The sequence below is a fragment of the Odocoileus virginianus genome, chromosome 28 (genome assembly GCF_023699985.2).
Source record: "Odocoileus virginianus isolate 20LAN1187 ecotype Illinois chromosome 28, Ovbor_1.2, whole genome shotgun sequence".
NCBI lineage: Eukaryota > Metazoa > Chordata > Mammalia > Artiodactyla > Cervidae > Odocoileus > Odocoileus virginianus.
In genome coordinates, this window is record NC_069701.1 from 32144624 (window position 1) to 32166658 (window position 22035).

The 22035-nt window shown below is 41.9% G+C and overlaps 1 protein-coding gene and 2 long non-coding RNA genes across 10 annotated transcripts in view; 2 read left to right on the forward strand and 1 right to left on the reverse strand.

Annotated features, from left to right (window-relative positions):
- Positions 1–15071, reverse strand: part of ZBTB44 (zinc finger and BTB domain containing 44) — a 58545-nt gene extending 43474 nt beyond the window's left edge. For 4 of the 7 annotated variants that reach the window (XM_070457419.1, XM_070457418.1, XM_020874674.2 and 1 more), the window contains exon 1: positions 13698–13785. The gene's annotated coding sequence lies outside the window, so the exon portion shown is untranslated. Of the gene's footprint in view, positions 1–4921; positions 5591–6186; positions 6342–13697; positions 13786–14990 lie in introns of those variants that run through there. The other 3 variants (XM_070457417.1, XM_070457416.1, XM_020874673.2) reach the window with 3 other exon arrangements.
- LOC110125578 (uncharacterized) overlaps positions 13851–22035 on the forward strand; it is a 91260-nt gene continuing 83075 nt past the window's right edge. Inside the window, exon 1 of the long non-coding RNA XR_011484362.1 lies at positions 13851–13939. This is a non-coding gene — a long non-coding RNA (uncharacterized lncRNA). The remainder of the gene's footprint in view (positions 13940–22035) is intronic.
- LOC110125577 (uncharacterized) lies at positions 14339–20369 on the forward strand. 2 transcript variants are annotated; one of them, XR_011484361.1, is made up of 3 exons: positions 14339–14758; positions 15550–15715; positions 16618–20369. It is a non-coding gene; the product is annotated as an uncharacterized lncRNA (long non-coding RNA). The 2 variants fall into 2 exon arrangements; XR_002310114.2 differs by having other exon boundaries at positions 15550–20369.

The window sequence follows — 22035 nt, forward strand, 5'->3', positions numbered from 1 at the left end:
ACATTGGTGAGGAAATTGAAGCTCAGAGATTAAATGACTTATCTAAGTTCATAAGGCTAGTAAACAGCAATTGACATCCTGATGCTACCATTTCTCACTAATACCTCATTTTCTCTCTGCTCTACTATAGTTTTAGATGTTTTTCTTTGCTCCAAACTGATTTCTGAACCATTCTCTGAACATACTACACATTATCTCCACTTTCCATCTCTGGTCTCATTTTGGAATTCCCTTATTGTTCTCAACAACTCAAATGCTACTCTACTATGCTCTTTCTTCTACTCTGGATATCAGCAATACCTGCCACTTGCATGCCACTTCTCAGATTACACTGTGCTTTAAAACGTATTTTCTTTGGATCTTAAAAAAATCTGATGAAGGACTTCCCTGATAGTCCAGTGGCTAAGACTCCAAGCACCCAATGCAGGGACCCGGGTTTAGTCCCTGGTCAGAGAATTGATGCCACACGCCAAAGCTAAGAATTTGCATGCTGCAAATAAAGATCCCACATGCTGCAACTAAGACCTGGTGTGGCTAAATAAAAAAATTAAACAATCTTCTGAATTAGATGAGGAAATTCTTCAAAGATCAAGGAAAACAAAGATCAGAGAAAATAAGTGGCCTAACAGGGCCTAAAAAATCACACACTCTGACTTTAATCCTCTCCTCATTTTACCATTAAACTATGCTGCCTTTCTTCCCCTGAACTCCTATAGCATTTTCTGTCCTGACCATAGATCTGGCATGTGACACCACACCAATTTAGGTTTACCAGATATATGTCCTATCTCTCCAAGGATAATTCCAGTATATATTTGGAATCAATTATACCCATGTTCTTTAAAAATCACTTTATAAATGTTTGCAGTATAAGTGATGTAAAACCAAACATATTTAAAGTGTACAACTGTTAGAGGAAGCACACTGGCTGAAACTGCCCACCCTGGCCAGGTGTCATAGTAACCATTTGTGTGAGTTATTTTATGACTAGTCCTAGTAAGGAGCATGGAACTAATAAGTCACCACCAACCGGCAGAGCTTAGGAAAGGTCAAAAGGAGACACCATGTGTCTAACCACCTCCCAGGATAATCCTCAGTGGCATCCATCTTGGCTAAGCAATGGGTGCATCACCAGGAAGAATCCTGAGTCAGAACGAACCCTACTGCTCTCCGACTGGTGCCCCTTCCCAATAAATCTCTTGCTTTATCAGCACATTTGTCTCCTCGGACAATTCATTTCCAAGTGTTAGACAAGAGCCCACTCTTGGGCCCTGGAAGGGGTCCCCCTTCCTGCAATACAATCAGGTCAGTTTTCACACAGATATCATCAGGATATCATGACAAGGAACACTTCCATGACTCCTGTAATTTTCTTTGTGCGTCTTCATAATCTCTCCCACCAGCCTCTCCCCTCCACCACTAATTTGCTTTTCATTTTAGATTAGTTGCATTTTCTAGAATTTAATATATACGGAATCAGGTAGCATATTTTCTTATTCATCTGGCTTCTTTCACTGGATATAATTATTTTGAGATTCATCTATGTTGTTAGGCTCCAGAATTTTTGTTACTTTTTGTTTTCTGCTGAATACTATTCCACTGTGTGCAATTACCAGAGTCTGGTTATCACCTAACAGAGAAAAAACTCTGAGTTGTTCCCAGTTTGGGGCTATTACATATAAAGTTGCTATGACTATTTGTGCAGTCTTCATGTAAACATACCAGCAGTTTCTTACTCATTTCTGTCTATACCATTAACATGTGCTACACTCTTATCAATAACATAGCTTATTATAGCACAGTGGTTCTCAACTGGGCATTTCTTTATGGCCACAAAAGGATCACTGCTCTTTTAATCAGTATTTTATGTATCACAGGTAGTCAATTAGTGTCTACAGATCTTGCTTTCCTACAGATCCATATGCTACTTGCGGGAAAACATTGAGCCTGTGTATATTCTATAACTGCCTAACACAGACGGGGGTGCATTTTTAAAAAAGCTGAATAAATGTGATTTATGGTGCTTACTTTTGGAATAAGCATATTCTTTTATGTTCACTCATATTAATAAAAGTACAATTATAAATGACATCAAAATAAAGCTTCAGACCAAATACCTAAAATATATATTTTAAGGAGTTTAACATACAAATATTTTAAAATATAAAATTATGATTTTATATAAAATACATATATTTTATAGAAAACTTGTCAATATACATGCTTTAAGTAAGGATGGGAGAAAAAAGTTCATGCTCAAATTACACAGAAATCTGAGTGAAGTAGTGAAAATTATAACTCACCAACTTCCTTCTTCAGAAAGCTATTGTTAAAATGTTTTTCACTATCATTTCCTTTAGAATCAACTGTTTTGGACAAATGCTACAGTGCCTCATAGTTTAATTTTTGTTCTAAGAAAAACTGTCACTATGTTGTCAATCTAAGCAAAAACAAATATCTGTATTTTTCCATGAAAGGAATCACACCCTTTTTTTTTTAATGGAGTACTCAACTTTTTCATAAGAGTACTCATATTTCAGAGCATGAACACTAATAAAAGTGCATGTGATTTTTATCTGACAACAATTTAACCCTCAAAGGTCTTCCTTAAGTCTTGATTTTTTACAAAGAATTCCAAATGAACTACTGTATCTGAGTTATACAAAAAGGTCATTTTAACTTTTATAACTAGCCACTTTTTAATCAATTAAATCAAGTAAAAATTTTAATCATTTTACTACATGAACAAGTTCTTTCTAGTTTAGCACTTTTAGAAAAAGAATGAGATTTACCTGGAGTTAAAACAATAAATCAATAAAACCAGTAACATTAAATTATTAGAATTTCCTCTGTTCACCAGAGTTGTGCTTATTATTAATTTCTACATCCAGGGAAAATACATTAATACACACTGAGTAACTCCCACCAAGTGTCTTTATTTCACCATGGTCACAATTCTCAGGAAAGAATTTTCAAGATCCAGTTAAAAGGAGGAAATAGAAAGTTAAATTAACTTGTCCACATTCCTATAAGAATAAAACCAGGATATGAAGAAAGATCTGTCTGACTAACAAACACAGATTCAGTCCCTTCTCCCCAACTTACAAGTTGCCATTTACAAGAATCCAACCACAGTAGTTAAGGAATACCAGCAGTTAACATCAAATCATTTTTACTAAGAAGCAAGCCTGAAGAAAGGGTATATCTTATTCAGCCTCTTGGATCCTTACATAAGCAAGTCAAATTTAAGTCACTTTTACAGTCAGCCAGCATGTAAAGAGCTCTGTGTTTCCCTGAAGTTTTTAAGTGCTCCTACCAAGTGCTCCTGTGTCCTACCCTGTGTGCTTTAAAATACGTACACGAGGAGAGTGACTTCACCCAAAACACGTCTGCACTGCTGTCTTACGAAGCGTATCCCCTAAAAGATATGTTGAAATCCTAATCCCCAGTACCTGAGTATGTTACCTTATTTGGAAACAGGCTTTTTACAAAAGTAATCAAACTAAACTGAGGTAATCAGGATGTACTTATATAAAGTAAAATTCAAAGACAGAGGCCATGTTAAGACTGAAATTATGCTGCCACAAGCAAAAGCAAGGAGAGCGGCCAAGAAGAGCTCCTTCCCTCGTAAGTTCCTTCCCTTAAGAGGAGCCAACCCTGCCAACACCAAGATTTCAGACTTCTAACCTCCAGAGCGGAGACAAGTTTCTCTTTAAGCCATCCGGGTTGTGGTACTTTTGCCAGAGGAGTGGTAGCAGACAAATACGTGTCTGCTTTTCGAAATACTGTAAAATGTAACTACATTAAATTTTAATGGACTAATAGACATTTCAACTATAAGGAAGAGAGACTAGGCTTCCCTGACAGTTCAGTTGGTAAAGAATCTGCCTGCAGTGCAGAAGACTCTGGTTCAATTCCTGGGTTGGGAAGATCCCTTGGAGAAGAAATAGGCTACCCACTCCAGTATCTGACCTGGAGAATTCCATGGACTGTACAGTCCAATGGGGTCACAAAGACTCGGACACACCTGAGCAACTTTCACTATCACTATCATAGGATTGAAAAAGCAAGCCCAACTACATGCACTTTATAAGAAATCTACTTTAAATAAAAAATCAAAGAGGTATGTTAGAAGATATACCATGCAAACTGTAAGTACTGGAAGGCAAGAGTTGGCTATCCCTAACATGAGACAAAGTATACTTCAGACAAAGTATACTTCATGACAAGAAATATTACCAGTGACACAAAATCATTGGTACACATTTCAAGTGCAACAAGGTATGTTCACCAATTGGGCCATAAAACAAATCTTAACAAATTTTAAAAGAATGAATCTGCCCAGAGTGTGTTCTCTAATCACAAATTTAAAAATCAGAAATCAGTGAGCTCTCAAGAAAATTTCAGGTATTTTAAATAACACACTTCTAAATAACCCAAAGTAATGAAGGAATCAACAAAGGAAATTAGAAAGCTTTGTTCTGTCTTTTTTTTTTTTGCCACAGAGCATGTGGGATCTTAGTTTCCCAACCAAGGACCAAACCCATGGCCCCTGCCTTGGAAGCACAGTCTTAACCACTAGATCTGACAGGGAAATCCCTGGAAAGTATTTCTAACTGAGTAATATTGAAAATACAACATTATCAACATTTGTGGAATGCAGATAAAGTAGTGCTTAGAGTAAAATTTATAGCTTTAAATGTATACAAAGAGAAGACGGTCTAGAAATCAGTGACCTATCCCCACACACTTTGCCATCTCACATTTATTAACATGACTACTATAAAAGACAAAATAACAGAAGATAAGTGTTGCCAAGGATGTGGATAAAGAGCCCTTGTGCACTGTTGGTGGGAATGTAAGTATAGATACTATGTAAAATACTACGGCTGTTACTCAAAGAAATTAAACACAGAATTACCATCAGTTCAGTGCAGTCTCTCAGTCATGTCTGACTCTTTGCAACCCCATGAATCGCAGCACGCCAGGCCTCCCTCTGCATCACCAACTCCCGGAGTCCACTCAAACCCATATCCATCGAGTCGGTGATGCCATCTCATCCTGTCATCCCCTTCTTCTCCTGCCCTCAATCTTCCCCAGCATCAGAGTCTTTTCAAATGAGTCAGCTCTTCGCATCAGGTGGCCAAAGTATTGGAGTTTCAGCTTCAGCATCAGTCCTTCCAATGAACACCCAGGACTGATCTCCTTTAGGATGGACTGGTTGGATCTCCTTGCAGCCCAAGGGACTCTCAAGAGTCTTCTCCAACACCACAGTTCAAAAGCATCAATTCTTCAGTGCTCAGCTTTCTTTATAGTCCAACTCTCACATCCATACATGACCACTGGAAAAACCACAGCCTTGATTAGATGGACCTTTGTTGGCTAAGTAATGTCTCTGCTTTTTAATATGCTATCTAGGTTGGTCATAACTTTCCTTCCAAGGAGTAAGCGTCTTTTAATTTCATGGCTGCAATCACCATCTGCAGTAATTTTGGAGCCCCCAAAAATAAAGTCAGCCACTGTTTTCCCATCTATTTGCCATGAAGTGATGGGACCAGCAATTATACTTCTGGGTATATACTCCAAAGAACTGAAAGGAGAGACATAAACATATACTTGTAACATGAATGTTCATAGGAGCATTATTCACTATAGCCCATATCTATCAACAGATAAATGGATAAACAAAATGTGGCATATATAAAAATGGCATATTATTTAGCCTTAAAAAGGAAGAAAATTCTGATATATGCTATGATATAGATGAACCTTGAGGATATGACACACTGTGTGTGTCTGTGTGTGTTAGTTGCTCAGCTGGGTCCAACTATTTGTGACCCCACAGACTAGAGTCTGCCAGGCTCCTCTGTTCATGGGATTCTCCAGACAAGAATACTGGAGTGGGTTGCCATGTCGTTCTCCAGGGGATCTTCCTGAGCCAGGGATTGAACCAAGTCTCTAGCATATGCAGTCAGTTTCTTTACCATTTGAGCTACTTGGGAAGCCCCCAAGATAGTTCCAAGGCTGACTATAAAAAAGTGGGCAGTGGCCCAGTTCCTGGAACTCTCTGCCCCATCCCCAAAATAGTTGGAATAATCCTCCCACTCATTATCCTAATGAAATTATCCAGCCTCCAAAACTAAACATGCCACATTTAATAGAGGACAGTTCCGAACAGGGGCTTACCTGGTGGCTCAGTAGTTAGAATCCACCTGCCAGTGCAGGAGACATAGGTTCAATCCCTGACCCAGGGATCCCCTGGAGAATGAAATGGCAACCCACTTCAGTATTCTTGCCTGAAAAATCGCCATGGATAGAAGAGCCTGGACACGACTCAGCAACTAAAAAACAACAAAGTTCTGAACAGGCTTGCTTGCTAACAGTAGGTGATATCAGATACTTAAGTTAAGATCTGAATTAAGGGAAAATCACTTTTAAAAAGAATTAATATTGTTTCAGAAGCCAGAGGGTAGTAGTTCCACAAAATCCTGATTCCAAAGATTCAAACTCTTGGTTAGATGTAACCCTAAGTTGTCTGTAAGCTGAATGCATCAAAAACTGTTAAAACCAAGTAAGTGGCAAATCATGTCAACATTAAAAAAACAACAACAACAAAAAACACAAAACCAACCTACATATACCATTTAATACCTATAGGATAACAGTATAGAACACTGAAACTGGGGTATCAAACATTTGTAATTTTAAGGGTTTTTTTAAAAAGCTATACAATTACTAAAATGGAAGAATATTCAATATAGAGACAGAAATCATGTTCTCCTAGAAAACTGAGGCATTAATAAGTTTCATTCATCAATTTTCACTCTTATAAGACAGAATTCAGAGAAGGAAATGGCAACCCACTCCAGTATTCTTGCCTAGAGAATCCCGTGGACAGAGGAGTCTGGTGGGCTGCTGTCCATAGGGTCGCAGAGTCAGACACGACTGAAGTGAATTAGCAGCAGCAGCAAGACAGAATTATCAATGTGAAAGATCACAATGATGTAAGTCAGTGATTTATTCCAGAATCAGTTATGTAAAAATATGCTGGCTAAAGTCACCTTTGGCACTAATAATGTTAGTGAAAGTGCCCATCAAGCAGGAGTGTAATATAAATTTAATGTATCTTTATCTTTTTAAAGGCACATATACAATCACTATTTTTCGATACCATGACTAAAAATCCAGAGATTTCTAGCTCATTACGGAGTGAAGTATTTCTTATATAAAGAACAAAGGAAAAAACTAAAGTGGCTTTCAGTTTAACAGGAGATAAATTTCAAGAAATCAGTCAAGATACAGGAAGAACTATTTCAATCATGAATGTGGTGGTTGCATTTAATGTAAAGACATCCCATTATAGCATATATAAAGATATGCTCACTTGTAGTCTACAAAATGCCAAGAAACCACAGCAGGGGTGGTGGGGAGGCATGTATGTATTTATATATATTAGGGCTTCCCTGGTGGCTTTGAGGGTAAAGTGTCTGCCTGCAATGCAGGAGACCCGGGTTCGATCCCTGGGTCAGGAAGATCCCCTGGAGAAGGAAATGGCAACCCACTCCAGTACTCTTGCCTGGAAAACCCCATGGACAGAGGAGACTTGTAGGCTACAGTCCATGGGGTCGCAAAGAATCGGACACGACTGAGCGACTTCACTCACTTCACACACACACACATTCAATATATATGTATTAAAAACTATAGTTGGAAGAAGCCCAATTAATTTGGAGCCCTCTAACTAATGAAGGAAATCCCTTTACGACAATCTCTGATGCTTCACCATTTTCAGTAACAAGAGAATTCTATCCTTTACAAGGCTAGAAAGATTTCCTCAAAGTTTAAAACCTCCAACATTATGGAAAATTTCAGACGCAATCTTCAGTGTTGCTGTAGGACTAATGTCAGTCATGTATTTCTTTTGATTCATGCTGAATGAAAATATATCCAATTTTATGACACATTTAATTGTGAGATGCAGCAATGTGTTAAGTACAACACTGAAGACAGACTTTAGTTTGACACCTGGATATCACTTTACTTATTTGCAAAGATACAAGTGGCAATAACAAAGGATTAAAGTGGGATCTGAATGAGATGATGTATAAAATATTTAGCATAGTGATACCTTTTTGAAAGGCTCAACCACTGCTGGCAGTTCTCATAACCGTATTAGCCCACTCAGTCTACCAAAACAGTTTCTAGCTGCTATGTGAGAATATATACCTGTGCTACTGCTTGTGGCACTTTTTCATCACTTTATGTTTCCTAATAATCTTCAGCAGTATATTTTACCAAGATTAAAGACAGGATGAAGGCAAATGGGCCCAATGCATATGCATTGCTCATTTTCCCACCCTATTCCCTGAGGAAAGAAATGTTTGCTCTGTTAACAAAGCAGTGGTGGTGTACAGAGGGAAACACAGTGTGGGCTCATCTTTTCCTGGGTAACAGGCAGCTGATCAACCGTGTAACTGTATTCTCACTTCAGACAGCCACTGATTGCTCCCTCTTAAATCCTCATCTGAAGGCATAATTATAGATTCTATCACATTTTGCCCAATCAAAAAAAAGTGCTATCTTCACTGATCACACATCCAAATACCTTTTACATCTGCAGATAGCACATGTACGCCAGTTCTGTTGTGTGACATATAAGTAGATGGATTTATAAAAGTTTATCAACTGCCTGCCTCTTTGAAGATTATGATTTTCAGAATTCTCTCGTGGCCTAGTGGTTAGAATTCCAGGCTTTTGCTGCCAGGGCCCAGGTTCAATACCTGGTCGGGGAACTAAGATCCTGCAGGCCATGTGGCCAAAAGAAAAAAGAATTGACCCATCAATAAAGTGATTTTCGAAGTAAAGCTTGCAAAAATAAGCCTGAAATCTACTTCTCTGCTCACCTCTAAAGATTAGTCTAGCGCTCTTTGCCAGAGAAACTGGAATCTAATTGCAAAATTTAAATGTACTCCAATATCACTTCACGTTAAGTAACACACTCTGTCCACTGTTAATCCTCCTACAGTTAAGATATATGAATCTACTAGATATTAAAAGGTATGACAGAGTTAAATAACACTTCATTTTAAAACTAACTTGGGTAAGGCTTTAAGAATACTTTTAAAATATTTGACTTCTGAACCTTGTATATGGTTTATATGGCCTTCCCTGGCAGTTCAGCTGGCAAAGAATCTGTCTGCAATGCAAGAGACCTCTGTTTAATAACTGGGTCGGGAAGACCCTCTGGAGAAGGGACAGGCTCCCCACTCCAGTATTCTTCGGCTTCCCTGGTGGCTCAGATGGTGAAGAATCTGCCTGAACGTTCATCGCAGCACTGTTTATCATAGCCAGGACATGGAAACAACCTAAATGCCCATCAGCAGATGAATGGATAAGGAAGCTGTGGTACATATACACCATGGAATATTACTCAGCCATTAAAAAGAATTCATTTGAATCAGTTCTAATGAGATGGATGAAACTGGAGCCCATTATACAGAGTGAAGTACGCCAGAAAGATAAAGACCATTACAATATACTAACACATATATATGGAATTTAGAAAGATGCTAATAACCCTATGTGCAAAACAGAAAAAGAGACACAGATGTACAGAACAGACTTTTGGACTCTGTGGGAGAAGGCGAGGGTGGGATGTTTCGAGAGAACAGCATCGAAACATGTATATTATCTAGGGTGAAACAGATCACCAGCCCAGGTTGGATGCATGAGACAAGTGCTTGGGCCTGGTGCACTGGGAAGACCCAGAGGGATCGGGTGGAGAGGGAGGTGGGAGGGGGGATCGGGATGGGGAACACATGTAAATCCATGGCTGATTAACGTCAATGTATGACAAAAACCACTATAATATTGTAAAGTAATTAGCCTCCTAGTAAAAATAAATGGAAAAAAAAATAAAAGAAGAAAATTAAAAAAAGAATCTGCCTGCATTGTGGGAACTGGGTTCAATCCCTGGGTTGGCAAGATCCCCTGGAGGAGGGTATGGCAACCCACACCAGTATTCTTGCCTGGAAAATCCCCATGGACAAGTCCCCCTGGCAGGCTATAGGCCATGGGGTCACAAAGAGTCAGACATGATGGAGCGACTAAGCATGTATAATTTATACATTCAAAAATAAAATTTAAAAAGGGAATCCTTCTACACTGTTGCTGGGAAGGTAAACTAGTGCAGCCACTATAGAGAACAGTATGGAGGTTCCTTAAAAAATTAAAAACAGAGCTACCAAATGATCCTGCAATCCCACTCCTGGGCATGTATCTGTGTTCAACATAGCACTATTTACAACAGCCAACACAAGGAAGCAACCTAAATGACCATCGACAGGTAAACGGATAAAGAAGATGTGGTATGTGGACACACAATGGAATATTACTCAACCATAAAAATGAATGCAATAATGCCATGAACCTAGAGATTATCATACTAAAGGAAGTAAAACAGAGAAAGACAAATATCATATATCACTTATATGTGGAATCTAAAAAAAGTGAACTTATTTACAAAACAGAAACAGACTCACAAAAAGCAAATGAAACTTATGGCTGCCAAATCGGGGAGGAAATTAGGGGTTTGGGATTAACAGATACACACTACTGAATATAAAATAAGCAACAAGGACCTACTGTATGATATAGGAAACTATATCCAATATCTTGTAATAACCTATAAAGGAAAAGAATTTGAAAAAGAATATATATATGTGAATCACTTTGCTGTACACCTGAAACTAACATGTTTTAAATCAACTATACTTCAATAAAGAGTTGTTTCTTTTGGGAAAAATAAAAAGAAAACCATAAAATAACAAATGGAACCAATGAACCATAACAAATTGGCAGCATAACCAGAGCAAGTACTTCAAGTGACTTCTGAACACAGTAAATATAAATACTCTGATTACACAGCCTTCATGCAATATGTTCTAATAACAAAAATAAATGCAAAGAAATCTTAAAACTTTACTCAGAAGTTTACTGCTAGTAGTGATATTGGTAAAATATTGAAATGATTTTAAGTATATATAGTAGGATACTGCAAGTATATTCATTTTATTAGTAACTAAGATTTTCGTTTAAGACGAGAGACAAATACAGAATCAAAAAAAAGAAAAACCTGCTATGTTAAATTTGAATTGGATATATCGCTATGAACTTGCTTAAACAAACAAGTAAAACACCATTTTTTGTTCTCCCCTCTCAAAGGGCCTAGACGCAGTGACGCTCCAGCAGCAATGAATATGCCAAACAGTCAGATCCTAGTTTCCATACACCATTTCTCACTAAAAAGAGTCAAGACTTCTTGGATGAAAAGCCCATTCCTGATCTGGAACAAGGAAAGTAACAAGGTAAGCCTGGGATATACTGCACCAGAGAGCATTCCAAGACTAATGGTAAGCAGGAGCATTAAAAAGACACAGGAACCAACTTGAAAGGGTTTTACTGTCCAAATTTGGGACAGTTTGAGCATCAAAAAGAAAAATAACTGTAATGGTTATATATATTAAAAGAAGATTAAAATTCATCTGTCCATAGTATTCCCACAAAAAAGGAGAAAAAAAAATTCTGATTTGCCACCATTATGCAATGCACGCAGTGGGGGTGACTAACTCCCCAACTCTTTACCCTGAATGTTAGTAACTAAAGGGAGGACATTAACATTTTTAGGAGCAAGTTCAGTTCACTTCTAGTTAATGAAAGAAATCTTGACAGAAAATCTCCAATAAAATAACTGATTGAAGCAAGAGTCATTGATGGATGCTATCACAGACCAAAAGGTACCCAGAAACAGGTTGTTTGGGGTCAAGATATTACCCCAAGATCATATACAAATCACAAACAGGCAAACCAAGCCTTTATAGTAAATCTGGTAGTTACCACTTTGAGCAAGTGGTCACATTTAGTATCCTTAATAGTGTAGCATGATGTAACATAAAAGTACATAGGTACATAGCATCATCTATGAAATATTCTTGCCAAATACAAGTTTTCCTTAAACTAATCTAGCTTTTCTTTAGACCTAACTTCCAGTAACAGGAAAATTAGGAGGACAGAGGATTACATTAAATGACACCATTAGGAAATGAATAAATCCTAAAATTGGGAGCACTCTTATAAAGCAAGTGGTTTGTTTCATTGGCAGAATGAAAGGAGATGGGTACTGGTCTTCTTAAAAAAAGGATCCAAGGCATAATTAACAAATACAATGTGTGAATCTTAACTGAATACAGCTGGGGGGTGGGGTGGGGGTGGATTTCCCAAAGAGACCCCAGATATTTGCATATGGATTGCTAATTTAGAAAAGTGTTGATAATGATATTGGGGTCAGTATAACCGTAGGAGGAAATACTGGAGTGTCCCGGTGTTTGCGATTTACTTTCAAGTGATTACACACAGAAAGTGGGGAACAACATGGCAGAAATGTCAATCACAGAACCTAGGTACTGGAATAGTCATTGAAATTTTTCCTCAATTTCAAAGAGACTGATTATTTTTCATAAATAAGTGTTAAAAAAAAATGATGTACCTTTACTGAAGGTACAGTAGAAAACACACCTACACTGGAAACATATCTGGGTATAAATCTCACCTTTATCACTAGTTGTGTGGCCTAAAGCAAGTTACTTAACATTACTTAAGTTTGTCTCACCTGTAAAACTCAAGTAATAATATCTAAAGTCATTAGGTTGTTCTGCAAATCAGATCAGATATGGAAAAGGTTCTCATAATTAATTAATGCAAACACTGTAAAATACAAGACTATAAGAAAACATTCCCTTCATTACTGCCACATTCTATGATTAGGAAACTACACCAGGTAAAATTAAATATTCATTGGCAGTCAAAGGGAAGTACTGGGAGTAACATTATACATGAAGATTTACACAGTATTGTTTTAAATGCAGTAATTCCAACTGAAACCCTCTAGACAAAAAAAATCTACCTATCCAAACTATTAGTAGCTCTCAAATTGTGAAGTCTGCTTTTGGTATTAGCCTCTATCCGAATAAAACAGTAAGAAAATAAGTGGAAGTTAGAATGTCTTCTGGACCAAAATCTATAATTCACTTACCTGCCGAAAAACATGTAAGCTTCGGCCTTCATTTCTATAATTAAGTTCCAATAAGGCACACCATTATTAGGCTTTATTCTAAATTTTGGTTAAGCTTCAAACCACTAACAAGCATGCAGTTTCCTTCTAACGTACTCATCATTTCACTCACAGGTAACCCTTTTCTGGTTAGGCCAGCAGAAAACGCCTAGATGCAGACTGTGCCCCAGGTAGGGAAGAAAAAAGGTTTTCGTTTTTTAAATAAATGCCACCCCTTTCTTTCCAATACCAAAGAAAAAGAAGGGGGGGGGGGGGAGAGAGACTGTATTTCGGCTCGACCAGGTGAAACGCTAGCACCCCGCCTCCTCGGGGTCAGGGTGCTGAACACACGCGCGCGCGGTCGAGGGGCGCCCTGGGAGATCGGGGCAATTTCTCCCAGACGGCGGGACGCAGGGCCAATCTCCTCCCAGAAGGCTTAGACGCCTTTGAGGGGAACCTGCGGGGTGTCTCCCGGGGCGGATGGGGGTGACGAGACTCGGCGTTCCCTTCCGCCCAGCACCCAGATGGGGGACCGCCCGAGGGCGCGGGCGGCGAGGAGGGGCCGGCCTTGCCCTCCCTTCCCGGTTACCTGCGGGCGGCGGTGCCGGGGGCCGGAGGCCTGCTGCTCCTCCTCCTCCTCCCCGCCAGGCTGAGGCGGCGAGGTGGCGGCGGCGGCGGCGGCGGCCCGGGGGGAGGGGGCGGAGCGCGCGGCCCGCTGCCTCTCTCCTCCCCCGGGAGGCGGAGGGGACCCTATCTCGGGCCGCCGCGCCTAGGCCCGTGGACAGCCTGCGGCAGGGGCATGGCAGCCCCCAACGGCGGCGAGCCTGCGAGGTGCGAGAGTGCGAGGCGGAGGGAGGGGAGCGCTCCGGGGGCCCGAGGGGAGGAGCGAGGGGGCCCGGCGAGCCACGCGCAGGCGGCCGTTGGGGGCGGTTGGCCGAGGGCAGGCGGCGGTTTAGGGAGCGCGGCGACGGCTCGCGTTTTCCCGGCGGGGCGGGGTGGGGAAGGGGAAGGGGAGTGAGGGGGAGGGAGGGGGAGGTTGGGAGGGAGCCGCCGCCGCGCGCGTGCGGGCCGGCGCCGCCGCCGTTGCCGCTCGGCTCACTCCAGCCTGTTTGGGGGCACTTTGTTTGTGTCCCACAATGCTCTGCGCGGGCGGCCGGGCTGGGGAAGGGGAGGGCAAGTGGGCGGGGCGCGAGCGAGCTTGGGGGCGGGGCGCGAGCGAGAGGCGGGGGAGACGCGGGTACTGCGCAAGCGCAGAAAAGGCCGCTCCCGGTAGCCGTTACTTTAACCGTCTGCGACTCAGTCTCCTGAGGCCGCGGCGGGTTCTGATACGGCCGGTGCATCTTCATAAGTGCCGAGTTACCTTCACCCGCCACCTGCGCCCTGGCCAATTCGTCCTTCCTGTGCTCGTTCGCTTAGCCGGCTTCTCGCTCAACCTGACAAGCATTTCTGGGCAAGGTTCACAGCTATTGGTTTTTTTTTTTTTCCTTCTTTGAAGTAAAACCGAAACAGACTTTGTTTTCTCGAGTGGTTTCTGTAGCGGCGCTGAGCCGGAACACCCCAGCCGCTTTCTCTCGGTGAGGGGGTGAGCTCGTAGTCAGCCCATTTCTCACACACGGAAACTGAGGCCTGCGGAGAGGCGGCCCCAGACAGGTGAGGACGTCGAGCCCCGCCGGCTACCGCGCCCGACCGGGTTCCGGCCCCCTGCGGCCTCGGCGCCTGGGGTTGTTCTAGAAAGTCCCCCGGCCGCCTGGCGGGACATCCGGCTCTGAAATGGGTGGCGAGATTCACCTTGTTCCCCCAACACGAGGGCACCTAGAGCCGCCCCCTATGTAGGCCTGTTGCTTCCACACCTGGAGCCTCCTTGGGTTCCACCTCCACTAACCTGACTTTCCGACGAGGGCGTGTTCGGGACGCCCCGAAGTGATCAGTTCTGCCGGGGGTTCGAGAGTTCTCGGTCACCTGTCGAATCGCGCTCAGGGTTAGAGCTCTCGAGACCCTAAGCCTTACCGTCCCCAGGCATGGTGGGGGAGGAAGGGCGCCCCAGGCAAGCGGAGGGCTGCGCGGGGGCGGAGAGGCTGCGGCTTGCGACTCACGAGGCGCCCCGCATCTGCATACATCGTTTTCCCACGCCCCCGGCTCTTGCACCGAAAGACCACCAAAAGGCTACGTGCAAGGTGGGCTTGACGTCCCTTTTGAAGCAGAGTGGCGTTTTCTTCTGAAACGCTTGGCAAGGGCATTAATCTACCTGAGAGAACAGCACCCTGGTACCCACCCATTCCAACTAGTTTAGAAATAAAGGCCAGAAAACAATATCTAACTTTATAGTGTTTTGCGGTTTCCAACAGATTTTCAAGTATATATAATGTTTAATCCTCACAGCAATTGTAATAGGTTAAGTTTTACTGTTACTCCCACTATAGTGTTTATTATTCCCGTTTCAGAGATGAGGAAAGTCAGGAAGATGCGAATGAGGCCCAGAAAGTTTTGTGCTGAGATTTGAAGGAGAAGGAAAAGAAGGCGAAATGCTTACCCTTAGAGGAACAGCAGCAACAGAGAAAGTCTGAAGGAAGGGCAGGAGCCTGAAGTCCTGGTGGCCCTTGTGTTAGGGTAGGTGTGCGACTTAGTACCTGGAGAAGAATCGGGTGGGAATAAAGCTGTCAAACAAATCCCCTCGACTTCTAGGGCATTTAATAGGACAGTCAATAAGGACCACTAGGCAAGTGTTTGTGTTTACTGCTTCCCTGGGAACTGAGGAGGCAGCCCTGACACAAAATATATATTACTCTCTTGTATCTTCTCCCCTTTTATACTTCTCTATTTTTGATTTTATGTTTGAAAATTATCATTCTTTCACCCCCACCCTAGGACTGGAGGATCAGTGGATCTTTGGGGATACCGGATAGCTGTGGAACCCTAAGGGCCCGGTGCTAGATGCTTGGATAGGGTGTGAGAAAAAATACAAAGGTTAGCTTTGGAGGAGTCCTCTCCTCTTTTTTGGCTTTTGGCAGGGTCAGTTTCTGTGGCTTCTGCGCCTCCCAGCTTCTTGGGCTAGTAGAGACTTGCCCTTGGGTTGGTGGAATATACACACATTTCTTTGACACTAGATTAAATAATACAGCTGGGAGGATTTTATGAAATCAGAATCCTGCACACAGGTGAAACAAACAAAGGAAGACAGTATGAGGAACCTTTAATTATTAACCTGGTGTGGGTGATTCTGAGGAATTCAAATTCCAGGAGAAGAGGGTTTTATTTTATTCGTGAACTGTTTGGGGGACCAAATTCTGGCAGAAATGGCACTAGCTTGTGGTCAACCATTAGGGATGAATAGGAACTTGGTTATTTAGTCCACAACTTACTTCTGAGTATGAACACTGAACACATAGCTCAGAGATCTCTGGTCTGACTTGGATAATTCCAGTAGAGAACTCATTACTGCACACAGCACCCTTGCTCCCTTATTAGAGTGTTCCAACTATATTAACAAAATTAATCTTTTTGTTCCCCAGCCCTGAAACTTGGACCTCTTCTAGTATTCTCAGTTCATCATCTGTCCAGTTGAGCACATCAGCTTCACTGCTCTGCCACATCTCAGTTCCAACCCATCAGCATGTCCTGCTGAACTTGTCCTTTCCTGTGTGAGTTGCTCAGTCGTGTCTGACACTTTGCAACCCCATGGACTGTACAGTCCATGGAATCCTCCAGGCCAGAATACTTGAGTGGGTAGCCTTTCCCTTCTCCGGGGGGGGGGCGGGGTCTTCCCAACCCAGAGATCAAACCCAGGTCTCCTGCATTGCAGGTGGATTCTTTACCAACTGAGCTATCAGGGAAGCCATTCCTATGGCCACCATCCTAATCTAACTACAATCAATACCTTGTGCCCAGAGAATTGTAATACTGACTACCTGGTTTCCCAAGTATACTGCCCCCTCTCTTCACTCTGCATAGCCAAAGTTACAATGCTTAGTATCACACAACAATGGCTTCCTGTTGTTACAGCAGGCAGATAGCTAGGTATGGGCAGAGAATGGGGGCAGGGACCAGGTGGCAGGAAATCTTGCAACTCTTGTAAATAGCGGGGGTCCATGGGCAGACAAAGAAAAACAGGAACCTCCAGACTGACAGGAAACCACACCTTTGAGGTGATAAGTGTCCTGGAATCAGACAAAGAAAGGTGAGGAAAAGCGGGAATCTGCTGCATCCAACTGTAACCTTGTTCATTGTGTTCTTACAATAAAATTAGCCTTGCAGATAAGTACCAGTCATGCTCTGAAGTGATGAAACTTCTGATCTAAGCTAAAGGACAAAAATCCCTCCTCCCCTCAGGAAAATGGAGCTGGGATGAAAAATTGTATTCTAGGGAATACAATCCCTAAAAACTCCTTCCCCAGTGAATCTTCTGCCCCTTCATTTGTATGCCCCTCATAACCAGCTTGCCAAAGAAACACAGGGCTGCAGCTCCTCACCTGTTTGCCCTCTGAGAGCATCATTGTTCAGCAGCTGAGTTGCTTCCAACTCAGACCCAATGGACTGCAGCACGCCAGGCTTCCCTGTCCATCACCAACTCCCAGAGCCTACTCAAACTCATGTCCTTTGCGTCATTGATGCCGTTCAACCATCTCATCCTCTGTCATCTCCTCTTCCCGCCTTCAATCTTGCCCAGCATCAGGGTCTTTTCCTATGAGTCAGTTCTTTGCATCAGGTGGCCAAAATATTGGAGTTTCAGCTTCAACATCAGTCCTTCTAATGAATATTCAGGACTGATTTCCTTCAGGATAGACTGGTTTGATCACCTTGCAGTCAGAGGGACTCTCTTCTCCAACACCACAGTTCAAAAGCATCAATTCTTTGGTGCTCAGCTTTCTTTATGGTCCAACTCTCATGTCCATACATGACTACTGGAAGAACCATAGCTTTGACTAAACAGACCTTTGTTGGTGTTTGTCTTCCACTATCTCCTGGAATTTGCTCACATTCATGTCCACTGAGTCTGTGATGCTATCTAGCTATCTCGTCTTCTGCCACTCCCTCCTCTTAAATAAGCTCTAACTTTCTTAACCTCCCTGCTTTATCTGTGAATTATTTTGCTGCAAAGAAAGAACCTTAAATTCACAGGGAATACTGTTTTTAGGATAAAATCTCAAACTTTTATCATGGCTTTCACAGCTATATAACATGAGCCTATTTAATACATAACTTCAGCTTCAACTCTCATATTCTTTCAAGGAATTGTGCCAGCTGCAGGTTTTTTTTCGAATCTTCAGAATGCCACACACTTTCCTCCAATGTGCCCATGATTCCCTCTGTGTATATATACTTTGTTCCTTAGCTAATTCATCTCAATTGACATCTCTTCTACATATATAAGTATTTAAAGAGAAAAACCACATGCCCAAATGGCATTAGTTTGATGAAGCCCATGATAGCAAAACTAGATTTAGTACTTGACCTAACTGCAGTTTCAACCTTTACCAGGAATTGATGTTAATTAACCAGTTTGGAAGTCTCAGACAACCATTTTGCCTTTTTGCATTTCTTTTTCTTGGGGATGGTCTTGATCACTGCCTCCTGTACAATGTCATGAATCTGCATTCATAGTTCTTCAAGCACTCTGTCTATCAGATCTAATCCCTTGAATCTATTTGTCACTTGCACTGTATAATCTTAAGGGATTTGATTTAGGTCATACATGAATAGTCTAGTGGTTTTCTCTACTTTCTTCAATTTAAGTCTGAATTTGGCAATAAGGAGTTCATGATCTGAGCCACAGTCAGCTACCGGTCTTGTTTTTGCTTACTGTATAGAGCTTCTCCATCTTTGGCTGCAAAGAATATAATCAATCTCATTTCGGAATTGACCACCTGGTGATGTCCATGTGTAGAGTCTTCTCTTGTGTTGTTGGAAGAGGATGTGTGCTATGATCAGTGTGTTTTCTTGGCAAAACTCTATTAGCCTTTGCCCTGCTTCATTCTGTATTCCAAGGCCAAATTTGTCTGTTACTCCAGGTATTTCTTGACTTCCAACTTTTGCATTCCAGTCCCCTATGTGGAACCAGAGATCAAATTGCCAACATCCGTGATCATCAAAAATGCAAGAGAATTCAAGAAAAACATCTACTTCTGTTTTACTGACTATGCCAAAGCCTTTGTGTTGATCACAACAAACTGTGGAAAATTCTTAAAGAGTTGGGAATACCAGACCACCTGACCTGCCTCCTGAGAAATCTGTGTGCTGGTCAAGAAGCAATAGTTAGAACTGGACATGGAACAACAGACTGGTTCCAAATCCGGAAAGGAGTACGTCAAGGCTGTATACTGTCACCCGCTTATTTAACTTACATGCAGCGTACATCATGAGAAACGCTGGGCTGGAAGAAGCACAAGCTGGAATCAAGATTGCCGAGAGAAATATCAATAACCTCAGATATGCAGATGACACCACACTTACGGCAGAAAGCGAAAAAGAACTAAAGAGTCTTTTGATGAAAGTGAAAGAAGAGAGTGAAAAAGTTGGCTTAAAACTCAACATTCAGAAAACTAAGATCATGGCATCCTGTCCTATCACTTCATGGCAAATAGATGGGGAAATAGTGGAAACAGTGAGAGACTTTATTTTTGGGGGCTCCAAAATCACTGCAGATAGTGACTGGAACCATGAAATTAAAAAGATGCTTGCTCCGTGGAAGAAAAGACCAACCCAGACAGCATATTAAAAAGCAGAGACATTACTTTGCCGACAAAGATTCGTCTAGTCAAAGCTATGGTTGTTCCAGTAGTTACGTCTGGATGTGAGAGTTGGACCATAAAGAAAGCTGAGCACTAAAGAATTGATGCTTTTGAACTGTGGTGTTGGAGAAGACTCTTGAGAGTCCCTTGGACAGCAAGGAGATCCAACCAGTCCATCTTAAAGGAGATCAGTCCTGGGTGTTCATTGGAAGGACTGATGCTGAAGCTGAAACTCCAATACTTTGGCCACCTGATGCAAAGAACTGACTCATTTGAAACGGCCCTGATGCTGGGAAAGATTGAGGGTAGGAGGAGAAGGGGACAACAGAGGATGAGATGGTTGGATGACATCACCGACTCAATGGACATGAGTTTGGGTAAACTCCAGGAGTTGGTGATGGACAGAGAGGCCTGGCATGCTGCGGTTCATGGGGTCACAAAGAGTCGTACGCGACTGAGCGACTGAACTGAACTGAACAATTAAATATTTGTTTAATATTTGCCTCCCTTATTAAACTAAAAGATCCAAAAAGGCAGGACCATGTCTACTTTGGTACCATATTTTTTTCTAAGCTTAATTTAATGGTTGGAATATATTGGATTAGCCAAAACATTTGTTTGGACTCTTCCATAAGATGTTACAGAAATACTCAAGCAAACATTTTGGCCAACCCAATAGCATATGTGCAAAAAATAAGTGCTGAATTGAGTAACAGTGAATTGAAGCTACAGGTGGCTCAGTGGTAAAGAATCCGCCTACCAATGCAGGAGACACAGGTTTGATTCTTGGGTTGGAAAGATCCCCTGGAGGAGGAAATGGCAACCCACTACAGTGTTCTTGCCTAGAGAATCCCATGGATAGAGGAGCCTGGCAGGCTACAGTCTATGGGGTTACAGAGCGTCAGATATGACTGAGCAACTCAGCACAAATTGAAGTCAGATTTTGGAAAAATAAATAAGAGACAAAGAGTGAAGATAACTAACATTTAGTGAGTGCAAGGTACTGGCCTAAATTCTCATAATACTCTTTATAATATTTATCTTATGAAGTATATACTTATCTCTAATTGACAGTTAAGGAACTGAAGAGAGAGTAAGCCATTTGCCCAGGTTCACATAGATGGTAAAGATCAGGATTCAAATCTAAGCAATCTGGCGCTGAACCCAAGATATAAGGTTGAAGTGAAAAAGTCAGTCATGTCTGACTCTTTGTAATCCCATGGACTATAGAGTCCATGGAATTCTTCAGGCCAGAATACTGGAGTAGGTAGCATTTCCCTTTTCCAGGGGATCTTCCCAACCCAGAGATCAAACCCAGGTCTCCAGCATTGCAGGCAGATCTTTTACCAGCTGAGCCACAAGGGAAGCCCAAGAATCCTGGAGTTGGTAGCCTATCCCTTCTCCAGCAGATCATCCCAACCTAGGAATTGAACCGGGGTCTCCTGCATTGCAGGTGGATTCTTTACCAACTGAGCTATCAGGAAAGCCCCAATATGAGGTTAGAATCCTAATATACGACAGGGTATAAGAATACACCATACAGGTGTCTGTACTGGAGAGGAGCTGATCTCAATTTTTTGAGTCCTAAATTTGAAAATCCTAGAGAAGGGGCTCATTGGCTTAGCTCAAGTCAGGTAGTCATTCCTAAGCCAACCAAGATCAGTGCAGTGGCCACCATCAGGACATGTAGATTCCATGCAGAGGGACAATTTCCAGGAGAAGGGGTCATGCCAGGAAGGAAATCTCATAGAGGGTACCCCATGTATTTCTTCCCATACATTCAATATTAGCAATTCCCTTGTCTAACATCATGCTCTTTCCCCACATAGAAAACAGATACCTTGCCTCCTCAATGAGAAACCATTTAAAGATATAACCAGCTACCGCATTCATCTCTGATTCCCAGAATCTCTGTTGATCATGTCTGGATATGATTTCACACAATTTTGCAACCTATGGGCTAAATCACAAATTTAATGACTGTCAAAAGAGAGCCACATTCTTTTGCAAAGATTCTAAAGTCAGCTCCTGCTGCTGAGTTTACCTTGAGCCAGAGATAAACTCCAAGATCCATATTAGGCAAAGTTTTCCCAGAGGCCACAAAGAAGAAAAGTTCACAGACCAAACTAAGAAGGTAAAAATCACAGTTTATCAAAAAAGTTTAAAACACGTAATGAGAAGTAAAGGAAAAGGTGTGGATGG